Source organism: Equus caballus, unplaced genomic scaffold (genome assembly GCF_041296265.1).
Source record: "Equus caballus isolate H_3958 breed thoroughbred unplaced genomic scaffold, TB-T2T haplotype1-0000016, whole genome shotgun sequence".
NCBI classification, from domain to species: domain Eukaryota; kingdom Metazoa; phylum Chordata; class Mammalia; order Perissodactyla; family Equidae; genus Equus; species Equus caballus.
Window position 1 is genome coordinate 10,127,975 of NW_027222391.1, and position 16,624 is coordinate 10,144,598.

General features: G+C 46.1%; 1 protein-coding gene across 45 annotated transcripts in view; it reads right to left on the bottom strand.

Moving 5' to 3' along the window:
* Positions 1-16,624, bottom strand: part of LOC138922831 (ral guanine nucleotide dissociation stimulator-like) — a 101,674-nt gene that overhangs the window by 24,783 nt on the left and 60,267 nt on the right. For 11 of the 45 annotated variants that reach the window (XM_070259184.1, XM_070259185.1, XM_070259168.1 and 8 more), the window contains one exon: positions 14,898-14,946. The exons of the other annotated variants lie outside the window; for them this stretch is intronic. The gene's annotated coding sequence lies outside the window, so the exon portion shown is untranslated. The remainder of the gene's footprint in view (positions 1-14,897; positions 14,947-16,624) is intronic. 45 annotated transcript variants of the gene reach the window in all.

The following is a 16,624-nucleotide window of genomic DNA, read 5'->3' on the forward strand; positions in this document are numbered from 1 at the left end:
GTTGCCTTTGCTCCCAGTGGAACCACCACCCAATGCTGCGCTCATCCAAGTTGAAGCCAGCATATCTCTCAGCTCCTGCTCCCTCCCCTGCCGGTAACACCAATTGCACCTACAGATTGCTCCTCAATGCATTCCTTCTGTTCATTCACGTCCCAGGTAGGTCTTATCTTTTCTCACCGGAACCAACACCCTAACATGCTCACTGGATGCATTGTCTAAAGGATGTTCTCTGCCTTGAACATTAGAAGCATTTTTCTGAAATGAAGATCTCACTAGAACACTCCTGCTCTAGCATCACCCATGGCTCCCTAAGGCCTTCAGGGTTAAGTTCAAACTTCTTGACCTGGCACTCAAAGCCCTTGCACATCTGGCTCCTGCTGACTCTTCAGCCTCATTGATGCATTCACTCAGGGTTAGGCTTTGTGCTTCAGGCAAACCAAATTCCTGTCACTTCTCCCGTACACTATGCTGTTTTTGCCTACAGGGCCATTGCTCATGCAATTTCCTCTGCCAGGAACACGCTCCACACCTTATTTCCCTATATAACTCCTACTCCTTCTTAAAGACCCCAATTGGGCAAAACTCCCTCCAGAGAGCTCTTCCCACCCAAAGGATGCCAGGTGCTTCTCCTCAAAGCATCCCACCTTGTATTAGAATTTTCTGTGACTTTCACAAGACCAGGGGCTCTCTGAGGGCTGCATCAGATTGAAATATTGGTCTAATCCTTGTGATCAGCATGCTTGCCCTCAAAGCAGAATTGCACACCTCGGCTTCCCAGCTGCCCAGTAAGAATTGGTCAGTTGAGGTGTGGGGCTGGAGAGCTCCTCTGGGGAAGGAAGAGGGGCCCCCTAGGCCTGTGGTGTCTTCTGGTTGCTCAAGCAATGAGGAAGTAGGCAGGAACATGCTGCCCAGCTCAGGAGCTGTGGAAAGGGCTGTCATCTGGGAGACACAGAGACCCCACACAGTGGGTGAAGCCCCACAGGCTCCTCTGTACTCCAACAGTGGCTGTCCCAGGACAACCATTCACAGGTGAGCCATAAATGTGAGTGACAGAAGGAGGGATTGTGTGAGTAGAGGGATGTTCGAGCCTGTGAGTGAGATGAACCCAAGAGAGACAGTGTGCTTGAAGAAGAGAGACACACAACAAAGAGACAGGTAGAGGCACAGATAGAGGGGATACCTGGATGGACAGAGGAAGAGTGGACAAATGGAGGGTCACAGGGAAAGCAGGAAGAACAAAGACAAGGAAGAGAAGTTGAGAGATGGGAGGAAAGAGGATGGAAGGAGAGAAGAAGGACAAACAGGCGAACAGGCAGGAGGACAGTTGGACAGATTGATACCTGGACAGATGCTTGGGTGGATAGATGGAAGGAAGGAAGGAAAGAAAGAATGGAGGGAGCGAGGGAGGGAGGAATGAAGGATAGGAGGAAGAGAGGAAGGAAGGAGTCTGAGAGGAGGGAGAACTGGGAAAATCACCTGCCCACGTTCAGAGGGTGCTTTAAAGGGAGGGTAAGGCTGAGAATACAGGACCCCTAACTCCCAGGCTTGTGTCCACCTGTCCCAATGCTGCCTGTTGTTACTCGTAGAGATGGGCATATGGATGTAAAGGAAACCTTGAGCCCTACCCTCACAACACACAAAGCTCAATTCCTGGACACTTTGACCTAAAGGGGAAAGGTAAAATAATGAAACTTCTAGAAGACAACATAAGAGAACATCCTCGGGACCACAGGGTAGAAAAAACTTCTCAAAGAAGACACACACACACTCTCCATACAAGAAATATCAGTAAACTGGGATTCATTAAAATTTAGGCTTTCGGTTCATCATAAGACACATTACAAGAGGGAATTTGCAAGTCACAGGATGCGAAGAGATTGTCCCAGTTCCAATATTCAACAAAGGATTCACATGCAGAATACAGAAAGTCTTCAGCATATTTATTAGATAAAATGCAGTGAAAGAGATACATATTAATGCTGCTTATTTTAATGAGCCACATTTATTTTACAAGGACAGTGAACAAAGCAATCTGAAAAGCAGGGGGTGGAAAACGAACAGTAGATAAACAGAATCCCAGGAGGGTTTGGAAAAAGCAAGAGAAGCCCCTTACATAACAGTTCATTGGCCTTAGAAAAGGAAAGTACTACTGGATTCTGTTAGGAAGTCAGAAAGATTGAAATATCTAGTGGCTTCAGTGGAAAAATAAGATAGGAAAAAATAACTATGATAGTTATTTGATTTTCCTCCAAATGACTTTATCCCTTAGAGAGCAAGGCACTTTCCTTTTCAATCATCAACACATCAAAGTTTAATTTCCCTCCATTTAGCCTTTTTCGTGGCCATAGGTTAGAAGCAGCAAAGGGGCTGGGCAGGCTGAACCAGTCTGCAGACATACTCTGTCCTGTTCCACACTGGCTCACACACGTGCAAAGTGGTCGCTTCTCACAGGGGAAAAGCCTGCAGGGCTGAGGGGCAGCCACCCCTTGGACCCTGTTTGTTAGTACCATTGGAAATTTCTCCTGAGTCCCTACTCAAAAAGGAAGTGGGTGGGGGGTAGAATAAGAAGGCCATATATTTGAAGGAAATAGGAGAAAATATTTCATTGTGAAAGTAATAAATGTTGCTTTTCAGAAGTCATGTGTATGTTGACAGTCTATGTCTTAAGGTACCATAATGAAACAATGTACACCTCATCTTCTCCCTCTTTTATCTGAGCATTAGGTTAAAATCCATGAAATTCCTAAGCTTAAAAAAACACACAAAAATCACAAGGAAAGTTTTGGAGGTCATGGATGTGTTCAGCACTTGGTTGTGGGGATGATATGATGGGTGTATGCATATGTCCAAACTAATCAATACACATATAGAAAACGTGTGCATTTTTTGTCTATTACTCATACCTCAACAGAGCTAAAAATTCAAATAAATTCCTAAGTTTACTTTTTGAGGGTGTATAAAAGTCAAAATTTCTAATAAAATTCAGATTCTTAATTTCTGAACATAAATAGCATTCCTGCTTTGATGGGCGACCCCACGACTCTCAAAAAAATCAAGAGCAATTGCTACTGTCAATCTCAGTGGAAGTTATTTTCAACACCTCACCCCCTTCTTTACACCTCATTATTTAAAAACCAAGGAAATAGTCTTCAGCTTTTAAAATGAAGGAGTAAATGAGTCAGCTTGACATTATACTTTATTCAAGATTTAATGTTAAATAAAGGAAATAACTGAGCACGAGCAGAATCCCTTCCATAACTCATCTTTTCTCCTATGCTGATAATAAAAATGACACTCTACTTAAACATAGTTTGCATGATATATTCTCAAGTAAATTTACTTCACTGCTGGATATTTTATTTTGAGATTCTTATTCAATTTCTTCATATTTATCTATAAAACTTATTTGGCGTCTTTCATCTTTTTACCATTTTCATCTTTTTAACTTTCGAAGGTTTAACTTTCCAAGAGAGTATTTTTTAATGACGAGCTAACTGATGAATTTGTGCACCGACTGTTTTTTTGAGACTGAATATACAAATGGACAAAGGCCAGATCATATATGACAGTATAACTCTGACTCCCAACGTGGGAAGCAAACATCCCAAGAAGCCAAATCACAGCCCCTGCAGCATTCAGCACAGAACAGTCAGCACTTGGTCAGTAACTGCCAGTTTCCAAAACTCTCGTTCTGCTTTCAACACAGGACCGCCAGAGAAAGCCACATATGCTCCCTAAACCATCACATAGGGTGCCTGCCTTCTACTTAGTGAGCTCCGGCTTCCCCGTGTCAACAACTTCCAATCAGGCCACCCCTCCCCCACTCTCCTGAACTCTGCCACCCTCTCCCCTCCCTTTCCCTTCTCTCCTCTTCTTGTGCATGCAACAATCCTCTCCTGTCGCATTACAGTCTCTGCAATATTTTTAACGTGTGATAGAGCAGCTCCTCCCTCAGAGTTCTTCCTGGTCCATATTTTCCTAGCTTAGCTTATGTGTTTATTTTTTCCATGTAGGATCATTTATCTAACTCAACATAAAAGCTCGTTAAAATTTTTATTGGCATTGTATTCAATTTATAAAGTAATGGGACTGACCATTTAATGAAACTTCCTAACTTAAAACATAGACTGACTTTCCATTTGCCAACTATTTTTAATTGAAATTTATAGTGTGATCGTTGTAGATTCTACACTGCTGTAAGAAATAACTCCAAAAGTTCCAGTGTACACTTTACCCAGTTCCTTACAATGATAACATTCTGCAAAACTATAGGACGATACCACAGCCAGCTTGTTGGCATTGATGCAATCCACTATCTTATTCAGATTTCTCCAGTTTTACTTGTACTAATTTGTTCCTGTGTATTTAGTTCTGTACAATTTTATCAGATGTGCAAGTTTGTGTATCCATCACAGCTAAAATAATGATCAGTTTTATCACTACAAGGTATTCTTGTATTGCCTATTAAAAAATCAATGGATGTTATTTTTTAGAGCAGTTTTACATTTACAGCAAAATTTAATGAAATACACAGTGTTCTCATATAGTCCTTGCCCCCACATGTGCATAACCTTTCTGTTGTCAATATCCCTCATCAGAGTAGTATACTTTTCACAATTGATGAACATACATAGGCACATCATTATCACTCAAAGTCCATAATTTACATTAAGGTTCACTCTTGGTGTCAGAGATCACTAGGGTATAACTCTGTGGTCCATTTCTGGATTCTCTACTCTGTTCCATTGATTTATGTAGCTGTCCTACAATGAAAATGATGATGCTGTGATTACAGTATGTACAAGGCAATACTAAATATTGTTAAAGTGTTTACTGCCGCATTATTCTTCCTGTCATGATTGTTTTAGCTACTCTCAGCTATGTGCCTTTCTATATAAATTTTAGAAAAAGGTGTCTCTGTCTACAAACTGTGGTGGAATTTTTATTAGAATAATATTAGACCTATAGATCAATTTGGGGATAATTGAGACCTGTACTCATTATTCTATCCAGTAACATGGTGAGGACTGCAGAATTCTCAGCACATAACAACTCCTTCCAAACCCCCACACCAGGAGGAGACTCAACCAGACTCTGGCGTGGCTTCTAGCTGCATGAGTCTGTGTAACCGGAATGACTCCAGCCCACCATTAAAATGCCTTCCTGAGAGCTCAAAGCTGACAGAAAAATTTGCTATTTATTTTAGTCAACACCCAATTATAGGCCTCTGATCCCCCTTCTTAGAGTATTTACTAAAGAGGGCTTACAACTGTAGATATGTATCTCTCACAATTCTCTAAAGGACCTAAGAGCCACTCCTTTGAAATACGATCATTAAGACAGATAGAGCCTCTTTCTCTCAACTTCTGAGTGAGGATAGAATCCTAACTTTGATAACTGCAAAGTAACGAACACAGTGGGTCTAATCACAGTTACACTGACCAACCTTTGTACTTTTTCACTTCTTTGACTCTACTGAGCCCCTGAACCCTGCTCCTTCATTCCCTCTTTAAAATTCTAGATTCACCTCCGTACAAATCTGAGCGCAGCTCAGCTTCTGTCAGCTGTTACTGAATAAAATCTGCTTTCACCACTTTAACTAATTTCTGCTGCATTTGTCTTTGACAATAGTAAGGCTCTCAATTTATTTGCATCTTCTTTAATCACTGTAATCGGTATTTTATAATTTTCAGCATCAGATCCTGTACACAGGTTCTTGAATTTATGCCTGAATATTTCATGTTCTTCGGAGTGGTTTTAAATAATACAGCATTTTCAAGTTTATCATCTGCAGGTTCATCATTAGTTGTAGAAATAAAATTGTCTTTTGTGTGTTGATCTTGTACTTTGTACTTGGTGAACTTTTTGTACTCACGTATTAGTTCTGATTTTTTTTTTTTTTTTTTTTTGGAGATTCCCAGAGTTTTTTTACACAGACAACAATGAAACTAGGAATGGTTACATTTTTTCCTTTCTAAACTCTATGGCTTTTATTTCCTTTACTTCTGTTATTGCCAGAAGCTTCAGTATTTTGTTGAATAAGAGTAGTGAAAGTGGTATTCCTTTCCTTGTTCCTTATTGTGGGGAGAATCATTTAGTGTTTCCCTGTTAAGCATGAAGTCAACTGTGCATTTTCTGTAGATGACCTTCAACAAGTGAAAGTAGTTTCCATCTATTTCAAACTTGCTAGAAAATTTTATGACAAACAGGAGTTGGATTGTATCAAATGTTTTCTCTACATCTCTTGCTTATTAACAAGTCTTGCCCTTAAACAAATAGACAGCCAGTTATTTCTCTGGCAAAAATTGGTTTATCTGGGATTAGCGAAGAATAGCCATTTGGAGTGTGCAACCATGGCAAGCCATGCAGGAGCACCCAGCAAGGAAGAGAGGAGAAGCTCTTTTATCTCAGAGTGGGGAAAACTGTGGGGGCTATTGGACACAGTCTTGAGGGCAGTGGCTTTTCATCGGCAGAGTTGTGACTGTCTCTCCTTGGGTTAGTTTCTGACTGGTCAGGAAGAGAAAGTCTTTATTCTTCCTGTTGCACTGCGCCTTTGACATAGGGCATGAGAACTCCCTCTATTAGCCTTCCAACACTATTTCAACTACGTTTCCGTTTATTAACTTTCACATGTCCCCATTTTGATTTCGATCTTTCTCTGAAAGCACTGTTGATCTGCAGTCAGATTTTTCCAGTTTCAGTAGCCTCTCGTCCCTCGATGCCAGGAAGGAGCTTCTCTGGGAGTCATGTCCCAGGTTGGAGGAAAAACACACAGATTGGAAACCTATTGTGGCCACATTTGAGGAACACGGAGTGAGAGGAGGGAGAACTCTCTGGCACTTTTTACCTGAAGTTTGCATGTTATCAAGATCAGAGGCATTGGAGATGATCTGAAGTGTCATGTCATCCTCAAAGGTTTGGCAGACAAACTTCCAACAGACCTGGTCCAGACACCTTGGAAACCTTCGCATCAGATACTGTCTGCTTCCATTTGGAGAAATCTTTATTTTTAAGTCACCAAATGATGTGCAGTTCCCCCCAGAGTTTGTGCTTTCTTCAGGTGTGTCGCATGAATCCAAGTCTTGAGTTTTGTGGCAAAAAGCTTGGCTAGCAGCGCCCGATTGAGGAAAATACTATCATCTTGGTTGAGTTTTGTTAGTTTGAAATTTTTGGTAAGTTGTTCCTTGTTTTCAAGTTGTTAAATTTATGAGAATGGAGCTGTTTATATTATTTTCAATGGCTGAAGAACCTGCAGTGATCTATCCCTCTAGTGTGTCTCAGGCCTTTGAGGGTGAAGAGGCTTCCCCAAAGCTTCTTGAGGCAGAACCCTGTTTGCTGTTGGCCCCTAACAGCTTGAGTGCATCTGGGTTGGGGAGGAGACAGAGACTTCCAAGAACAAGTTGTTTCTTCTTGAAGGAATGCTGAAGATGCCCAAAGTATGGTACTTTGACATACAAATTATTTGGAGCCAAAAGCAATCGAGAGCCAGCAGATGCAGGAAAAACTCTTGATCTCCACCTTGACTGCTTTAAATGAAGGATAGACTTCCTCTTTGGAAAGGAAATTTATGTTTCTAAAGGAAATTTCCATTAGTAAAAGCATCGGCACCAGAAAGAGAATGACTCTTAGAGAATTTTTTTTTGAGGAAGATTAGCCCTGAGCTAACATTCCCCACCAACCCTCCTCTTTTTGCTTAAAAAGATAGGCCCTGAGCTAACATCCATGCTCATCCTCCTCTACTTTATACGTGGGATGCCTGCCACAGCATGGCTTGATAAGTGTTGTGTAGGTCCGCACCTGGGATCTGAACTGGTGAACCCCAGGCCATCAAAGCAGAATGTGTGAATTTAACCCGTGTGCCACCAGGCCAGCCCCTACAGAATTTTTTTTTTTTTGAGGAAGATTAGCCCTGAGCTAACTGCTGCCAATCCTCCTCTTTTTGCTGAGGAAGACTGGCCCTGAGCTAGCATCCACGCCCATCTTCCTCTGCTTTATGTGTGGGACACCTGCCACAGCCTGGCGTGCCAAGTAGTGCCATGTCTGCACCTGGGATCAGAACCGGCGAACCCCAGGCCACCAAAGTGGAACGTGCACACTTAACCAGTGAACCATCAGGCCAACCCCTAGAGAATTTTTTTAACTGAGAGATTTATCTGCATAACAAGGCAAGCTTTATTTATTATACATTTTCTCCCCTCATCTTCCCATAATTTTCCTTCAGCCACTTCCTGCTGCTGCTCACCCAGATGGCTTCCTGCTTCCAAGCTCCCCCATGTGCACTCAGTGTGGACTGGACTTGCAACTGGCAGCTGGTGTGGAGCTGCCTGCTCGAGGGCTGCAGAGCACCATCCTAAGTCTCATCCCCAGCATGGCCTACCTGGCCAGCAATACTCAGGATCTGCCACCACTGCACAGGATTGGGGCCGCGGCACTGATGGTTCAGATTGTGGGCAGTACCCAGCCCAATTCCCACTCACTTTTGTTGACCACATGCCTGTGCTGTTTGCAGATGGTACAGATTTAAAAGAGAAGTCATATCCTGCTATTAAAGTGGAACTGTTGGACTGACTTGAGGGATTTTTCAACACCTGTAAAACTAAAGAGAAGCTGGGAGAATTATCAGAAGAGTTCTACAAAAATGAACTACTATCGATTGAAATGTTGAATATACATGTCCCTGCAGTTGCTAAATTGAGACGTCTTTTAGACAGTTCTCCTAGGGAAGATTTACTAGACATTCTGACATCACTTATCCAAACAAGCAACAGAAATGCTCCAAATTTTAGATACTGTGACTCTGGAGGAACTGTCCAAGATGATGATACCACTGCTGGTGAAACAAATGCAAGAATTGAAATTGCTTTAAAAAGACAGAAAACTTGGGGCTGGCCTGGTGGCACAGTGGTTAGGTTTACATGTTCTCCCTCAGTGGCCTGGAGTTTGCCGGTTCAGATCCTGGGTGCAGACCTATGCACCACTCATGAAGACATTTTGTGGCAGGAGTCCCACATATAATGTAGAGGAAGGTGGGCATGGATGTTAGCACAGGGCCAGTCTTCCTCAGCAAAAAGAGGAGGATTGGTGGTAGATGTTAGTCAGGGCTAATCTTCCTCAAAAAAAAAAAAAAAATTATAACAATAAAACAGAAAAAGCGAGAAAGATGATAATAAATGCATTATAAGAATATGCCTCAATAGGATTTCACACATCCTAGGTACTTTATTTTCTGGCACATTGTTATGGGATGTCATGCAGGTGATTTCGACATATCCTGTGTGTTTTCCATGCGTGTCCGACACCTGATTCTGGCGTGTCCGGCAGGTAGTTTCAGTGAATCAGGCACCTGGTTCCGGCGTATCCAACAGGTGGTCCCGGCATGTCTGGTAGGCGATTCCAGCACATGTGACATGTGGTTCCGGCGTATGCGGCAGGGGATTTCGACGTGTCCGGCAGGTGGTTCCAGCATGTCCAGCACCTGGTTCTGGCATGTTTTGCAGGTGGTTCCGTCATGTCGGCACCTGGTTTTGGCATGTGCGACACCTGTGTCTGGTGTATCTGGCAGGTGGTACTCACAAGACTGGCAGGTGGTTCACATGTGTCTGGCACCTGGTTTTGGCATGTGCGACACCTGCGTCTGGTGTATCCGGCAAGTGGTTCTCACAAGACTGACAGGTGGTTCAGCTGTGTCAAGCAGGTGGTTCTGGCATTTCAGGCACCTGGTTCTGGCCTCTGCTGTACCTGTTTCTGGTGTATCCATCACATGGTTCCAGCGTGGCTGGCACATGGTTCTGGCATATTCGGCAGGTGGCTTCAGCGTACTGGGTGCCTGGTTCCGGCGTATCTGACAGTGGGTTCCATGGTTTCTGGCAGGTGGTTCCTGCGTGTCTGGCATGTGGTTCCGGTACGCTCTGAATGTGGTTCCAGCGTGTCCATCAGGTGGCTACCATGTGTCCAGGACCTGATTCCATCGTGTGCGGTTGGTACTTTCAGAGTGTCCAGGTGTTGGTTCCAGCATGTCTGGCCGTTGGTTCCCGCATGTCCAGGGGTGATTCCGGTGTGTCCGGCAGGTTGTTCCGGCCTTTTCCAGAAATTGCTTCTGGTGTACCCAGGACCTGGTTCTGGTGTATCCGGCAGGTGATTTTGGCGTGTCCAGCAGGTTGTTCCAATGTGTTACGCTGGTGGTTCCGGCCTCCGTGGCAGGTGTTTGTGGCATGTCTGGCACCTGATTCTGGCGTATACGGCAGGTGGCCTCAGGGTATCTGGTACCTGGGTGCGGCACATCCAACAGATGGTTCCGAAGTGTCTGGCAGGTGGTTCCGAAGTGTCTAGCATGTGGTTCTAGTACGTTCGGAAGATGGCTCAGGCGTGACCGTTGGGTGCTTCAGGCATGTGCGGGAGTTGGTTCTGGCGTGTCAGAGTCATGGTCCCAGCATGTCCGTCATTTGGTTCCAGGTGGTTCTGGCTTGTCTGGTGGGTGCTTCCAGTGTGTCTGGCGGGTCGTTCTGGCATGTCTGTGTGGTGGTTCCAGAGTGTGTGGCGGGTGGTTATGGCATGTCTACCAGGTTTTTCCAGCATCCAAGGTGCCTGGTTCCAGCGTATCAGGCAGGTGATTTTGGCGTGTCCAGCAGGTGGTTCAGGTCAGTCCGGGAGATGGTTCCGGCGTGTCCAACATGTGGTTCTGGCATATCTGAGAGGTGGCTCCGGTGTGTCCGGCAGGTGGTCCCGTTCTGTCTGGCACATGGTTACGGGGTATCATGCAGGTGATTTCAACGTGCCCAGTCGGTTGTCGAGGCCTGTCTGACACCTGGTTCTTGTGTGCCTGGCAGGTAGTTTCAGTGAATCAGGCACCTGGTTCTGGCATATCCAACAGGTGGTCCCGGCATGTCTGGTATGTGATTCCCGCCTGTGCAGCACATGGTTCCGGCGTATCCGGCAGGTGATTTCGACGTGAGCGGCAGGTGGTTCCAGCATGTCAGGCACCTGGTTCTGGCATGTCTTGCAGGTGACTCACTCGTGTCTGGGACTTGGTTCTGGCATTTCTTTAAGGTGGTTCATTCATGTCCAGCACCTGGTTTTGGTGTGTGCAACACCTGTTTCTGGAGTTCTTGGCAGGTGGTTCTCACAAGACTGGCAGGTGCTTCAGGCGTGTCCAGCAGGTGGTTCTGGCATGTCGGGCACCTGATTCTGGTGTGCCCAGCATGTGGTTCCAGACTGTCTGTCAAGTGGTTCAAGCTGGTCTAGCAGGTGTTTCAGGTGTGTCCAGCAGCTGTTTCAGGTGTGTCCGGCACCTGGTTCTGGCCTGTGCTGGACCTGTTTCTGGTGTATCCGTCACATGGTTCCAGCGTGTCTGGCACATGGTTCTGGCATATTCGGTAGGTGGCTTCAGCACACTGGGAGCCTGGTTCCGGTGTATCTGACAGTTGGTTCCATGGTGTCTGGCAGGTGGTTCCTGTGTGTCTGGCATATGGTTCTGGTACATTCGAAAGGTGGTTCCGGCATGTCCAGCAGGTTGCAACAGTGTGTCTGGGACCTGATTCCATCCTGTCCGGTTGATGCTTTCAGAGTGTCCTGGCTTTGGTTCCGGCCTGTCTTGCAATTAGTTCCCACATGTCCGGTGGGTGATTCTGGCGTGTCTGGCAGATTTTCCAGCCTTTTCCAGAAATTGGTACTGGCGTATCCAGGACCTGGTTCCGGTGTATCTGGCAGGTGATTTTGGCGTATCCAGCCGGTTGTTCTGGCGTGTTAGGATGGTGGTTCCAGCTTGTGTGGCAGGTGTTTGTGGCGTGTCTGGCACCTGGTTCTGGCGTATTTGGGAGGTGGTTTCAGTGTATCTGGTACTTGGTTCTGGGATATCCAACAGGTGGTTCCGAAGTATGTGGCATGTGGTTCTGGTAGGTTCAGAAGACGGTTCCAGCCTTTCCGTTAGGTGCTTCCAGCATGTCTGGAAGTTGGTTCTGGTGTGTCAGACTCATGTTTCCAGTGTGTCCAGTGGGTGGTTCCAGGTGGATCTGGTGTGTCCGGTGGGTGCTTCCGGTGAGTCTGCTGGGTCGTTATGGGATGTCTGTGTGGTGGTTCCAGAGTGTTCGGCGGGTGCTTTCGGCATGCCTGTCGGGTTTTTCCAGCCTCTAAGGTGCCTGGTTCAACCATATCCAGCAGGTGAGTTCTTTCTCAGCTTCCTAAAGAGCTGGAAGCAAGACAGTTTGTGGCTTGTCTCCGCTTGAGGGACGGAGGCAGTGCTTTGTGCCATCCACCTCTCGAGCAATATAGGGCATGGTTGAGAGCAAATGGGCCTTTCTGACATAGGGGTTTTCTGACACTCTCTCCACGAATGCACAAGGACAGTTGGTTAAAAGCCTCTTGTCTCTATCCTCCTAAGCTTGTGGAATCACAATCATTTGGGCCTTGGCCCAATTGCTTAAGGGGAAGATGTAGCCATTACCCCTGAGCCGGCTTGGCAAGAGGGAAATGTGGCAGAAGCAGAAGTTCTAAAGCAGCGAGTTAAGGGCTGGGAGGAAATGGCGTTCAGCTGCCTGTGTATGAGAGGTTCCCAATATGCTGTAAGAGCACTGTGGAAAGTGACTTCTTTCTCAGCTTCCTAAAGAGCTGGAAGCAAGATGGTTTGTGCCTTGTCTCCCCTTGAGGGATGGAGGCAGTGCTTTGTGCCTTCCACCTCTAGAGCAATGTAGGGCACGGCTGAGAGCAAAGGGGCCTTTCTTCCATAGGTGCTTTCTGACACTCTCTCCTCCAGTGCACAAAAGTGGTGGTTAAAAGCCTATTGTCTCTCTCCTCCTAAGCATGTGGATGCACAATCATTCGGGCCTCAGCCTCCTTGCTTAAGGAGAAGATGTAGGCATTTTGTCTGAGCCGGGCTGGCAAGATGGAAATGCCCCAAAAGCAGAAGTTCTAAAGCAATGAGTTAAGGGCTCCAAATAAACAGCATTTCAGGTGCCTTTGTATGAGATGTTCAAGGTACACTATAAGAACAGTGTGGAAAGTGAGTTCTTTCTCAGCTTCCCAAAGAGCTGGAAGCAAGATGGATTATTGCTCATCTCCCCTTGAGGGTTGGAGGCAGTGTTTTGTGCCTTGCAATTTTAGGGCAATGTAGGACTCTGCTGAGCAAACTTGGCCTTTCTTCCATAGCTGCTTTGTGAACACTCTCTCCACCCATGCACAAGGGCGGCATGAGAGGTTGCCAGTATGCTGTAAGAGCACTGTGGGAAGCAAGTTTTTCTTAACTTCCAAAGAGTGGTTGGTTAAAATCCTATTGTCTCTCTCCTCCTAAGCATGTGGAAGGACAATCTTTCGTGCCTCGGCCGAATGATTCGGGTGGGACTTGTGTGACCCACCTGCCTTAAATGCTGGAACCAACTGTTGGACACTTCAGAAGCATCATCTGGAAACGGTGGAACCACCCACCGCAGATGTGAGAATCAGGTCCACAACGTGCCAGAAGCACCTGCAGGACACACCAGAACCATCTGACTCTAACGCCAAAATCACCTGCCGGATACACAAGAACCACTTGATGGACGCTCCAGAATCACATGACGGGCATGAAAGAACCATCTCTCAGAGTGCCAGAACCATGTGCTGGAAATGCCGGAACCACATCACTGACAGACATGAACCACCTGCTGGACACGCCTGAACCACCTGCTTCACTCGCCGGAACCACCTTCTGGACAAGCCAAAATCACCTGCCGGATAACCTGGAACCAGGCCCCTTAGAAACCGGAAAAAGCCAACAGACATGCCAGAAGCACCTGCCGCACACCTGGAACCACCATACAGACATGCCTGAATGACCCGCCATACACACCAGAAGCACCCACCAGACACGCCAGAACCACCTGGAACCACCCGCCGGACACACTGGAACCATGACACTGACACGCCAGAACCACCTTGCAGACATGCCAGAAGCACCCAAAGGACATGCTGGAACCATCTTCCGAACGTACCAGACCCACATGCCAGACACACAGGAACCACCTGTCACACACTTCGCAACCACCTGTTGGATATGCCGAGACCATGTGCCAGATACACTGAAACCACCTCCCGAATACGGCAGAACCAGGTGCTGGCCATGCCACAAACACCTGCCAGACAAGCCGGAACCACCAGCCTAACACGCCAGCACAACCTGCCGGACATGCCAAAATCACCTGCTGGATAAACCGGAACCAGGTCCTGGATACGCCAGAACCAATTTCCAGAAACGGCCAGAGCAACCTGCCAGACAGCCTGGAATCCCCCGCCAGGCATGCGGAAACCAACTGTCAAACCGGCCAGAACCAACACCTGGACACACTGAATGCACCAACCACACACGAAGGAATCAGGTTCCGGACACATGGTAGCCACCAGTCGGACACGCCGGAACCACCTTCAGAACATACTGGAACCATATGCCAGACACCACAGAACCAATGGTCAGATACGATGGAACCAGGCGCCCAGTACGCTGAAGCCACCTGCTGAACACGCCCAAACACTGTGCTGGACATGCCAGATCCCTATGATGGATACATCAGAAACAGGTCCAGCACAGGCCAGAACCAGGTTCCAGAAACAGCTGAAACAGCGGCTGGACACACCTGAACCACCTGTTAGACCAGCCTGAACCACTAGATGGAGAATCCTGAACCACATGCCAGGCACACTGTAACCAGATGCCCGACACACCAGAACCACCTTCTGGACACGTCTGAACCACCTACAAGTCTTGTGAGAACCACCTGCCGGATACACCAGATACAGGTGTCGCACACACCGAAACCAGGTGATGGACATGACTGACCACCTGCAAGACATGCCAGAACCAGACATGCCAGATGGGGAAGAGGTGATTTTGGGGGAGAGGAGCTTTGTAGATTTCTCACTTGGGCACTTACCTGTTTTGTTCTCCATCCAGGTTTTTCTGGGAGCAAGTTCTTGAGAAACCTATAATGAAAAGTATGAGCTATCTACATAGGGAGAACTCAGACTTCGTTCAGCAATTCCCTGGGTATCTGGAGACTCGATAGAATACTTTTTTCTTTTTCCATTGCCAACACCCATGCCCATTCAGGCCTATGTGAGTTTTTACAATGCTCCTCCAACTGGTCTCCAAGCCTCCAGCGTGCCTCATTTCTCTTCATCGTAGAGGACAATAGCAGATCAATGTTTCTGAGGCATGGCTCCACCAGTGCCCTCTCTGATGCGGAAACCTTCCTCTCACTGCCTACCTGATAGACTCCAACTCTCTGCCTTAGCACTCAAGGGCCCCTCCGCCTTTCATGTATCCCACAGTCCTGCCAAACCGAACAGTACCCACTACCCAAAAACACACATTGCATTCTTCTCTTTTACCTCTGCCTGATCAGATGATGGACTTGAAACAAAGCCATCATTTGCTAGTTAAGTGACTTTTGCACAGGTCATTTCACCTCCCTGACCCTCAGTTTCTGCATATATAAGTGATGAATATTAAGATTCACCTCATATTGTTCTTATAAAGAATTAAAATTGACTTAGAGAGCATATGCAAAAACAGTTGGCTCCCTGCCTGACATGCTGCAGTCACCAATAATTATTCGGATCTAAATATTGGCTCATGCCATGCCCTGCTTCTTTTCCTATTAAAACCTTATCCTTCAAAAATCGGTGTGTACCCTTTCTTGAAAACCAGCCCAAGGTGTAAACTGAAGTTCATTTTCCTAAGCTGCTCAGTAACATTTATAACGCAAAGTCTAATGCATTAGATCAGTTTTTTTGTTTAAGCAAAAGAAGCTAACTCTGGCTAACTTCAGTTTTCTTATTAAAGAAATTGACTAGAAGGACTTACGGTAACTCACATAACTGAAGGGAATTTTTGAAAAAATCAACAAACAAAAAGCAAAAATAAGCTTTGGAAGACACAATAGAGCACAGCGTATAGTTATTATTACTGCCGTTCACCAAATAGTGTCGGCTCTTCTCTGGCACACAGAAGGGATGTATCTTCTTGGCCCCTTAAAGTCAAATGTGACTTTGTGAGCCTTTGGCAAATGAAACTTGAGCAAAAATGAGGCTGTCTCTTCCAGACAAACCTTTGGCAAACAGTAGGAGTGTGTTTTTCCTGCCTGGCAGTTGTGCAAGAAGTTGGATCGAGCATCTTTTAGCTGCCATCTACTCAATCCTCCAGACTGAGCAAGGATAATACAGAGCCAGCCCCTGATGACATGGAGCATGTTCGAGAAATAAACCTTGGTCATTTTTAGCTGAGACTTAGGAGTTTGTTGTGAATACAGCACAACATGGACTATCTGACTGATGAAAACATATGTAGGGGAGGAAGACATTTCCTCTTCCCAAGTGTGGGTTCGTCTGGCTGGAGAACGAATTAAATTCACATGAGACAGAAAAGCAAGAGAAAATTAAACAAAGCTTTATGAGGAACCGTGGCCCGGTGCCTTTCTTCCCAAAGGAAGAAAGGGCACCAAAGAAGTGGGGTGCACATAGTGGTTATATACCGCCAAATGGGGTGTTTCACATGTGATTGAAATGTCCCTCCCACAATAGTCACAAGATTGCCCTGTCGGCACTTGATGGACACAGCAGGTAGTGGGTCTGCTATCTCAGTGGGCATGGCAGGACTCAA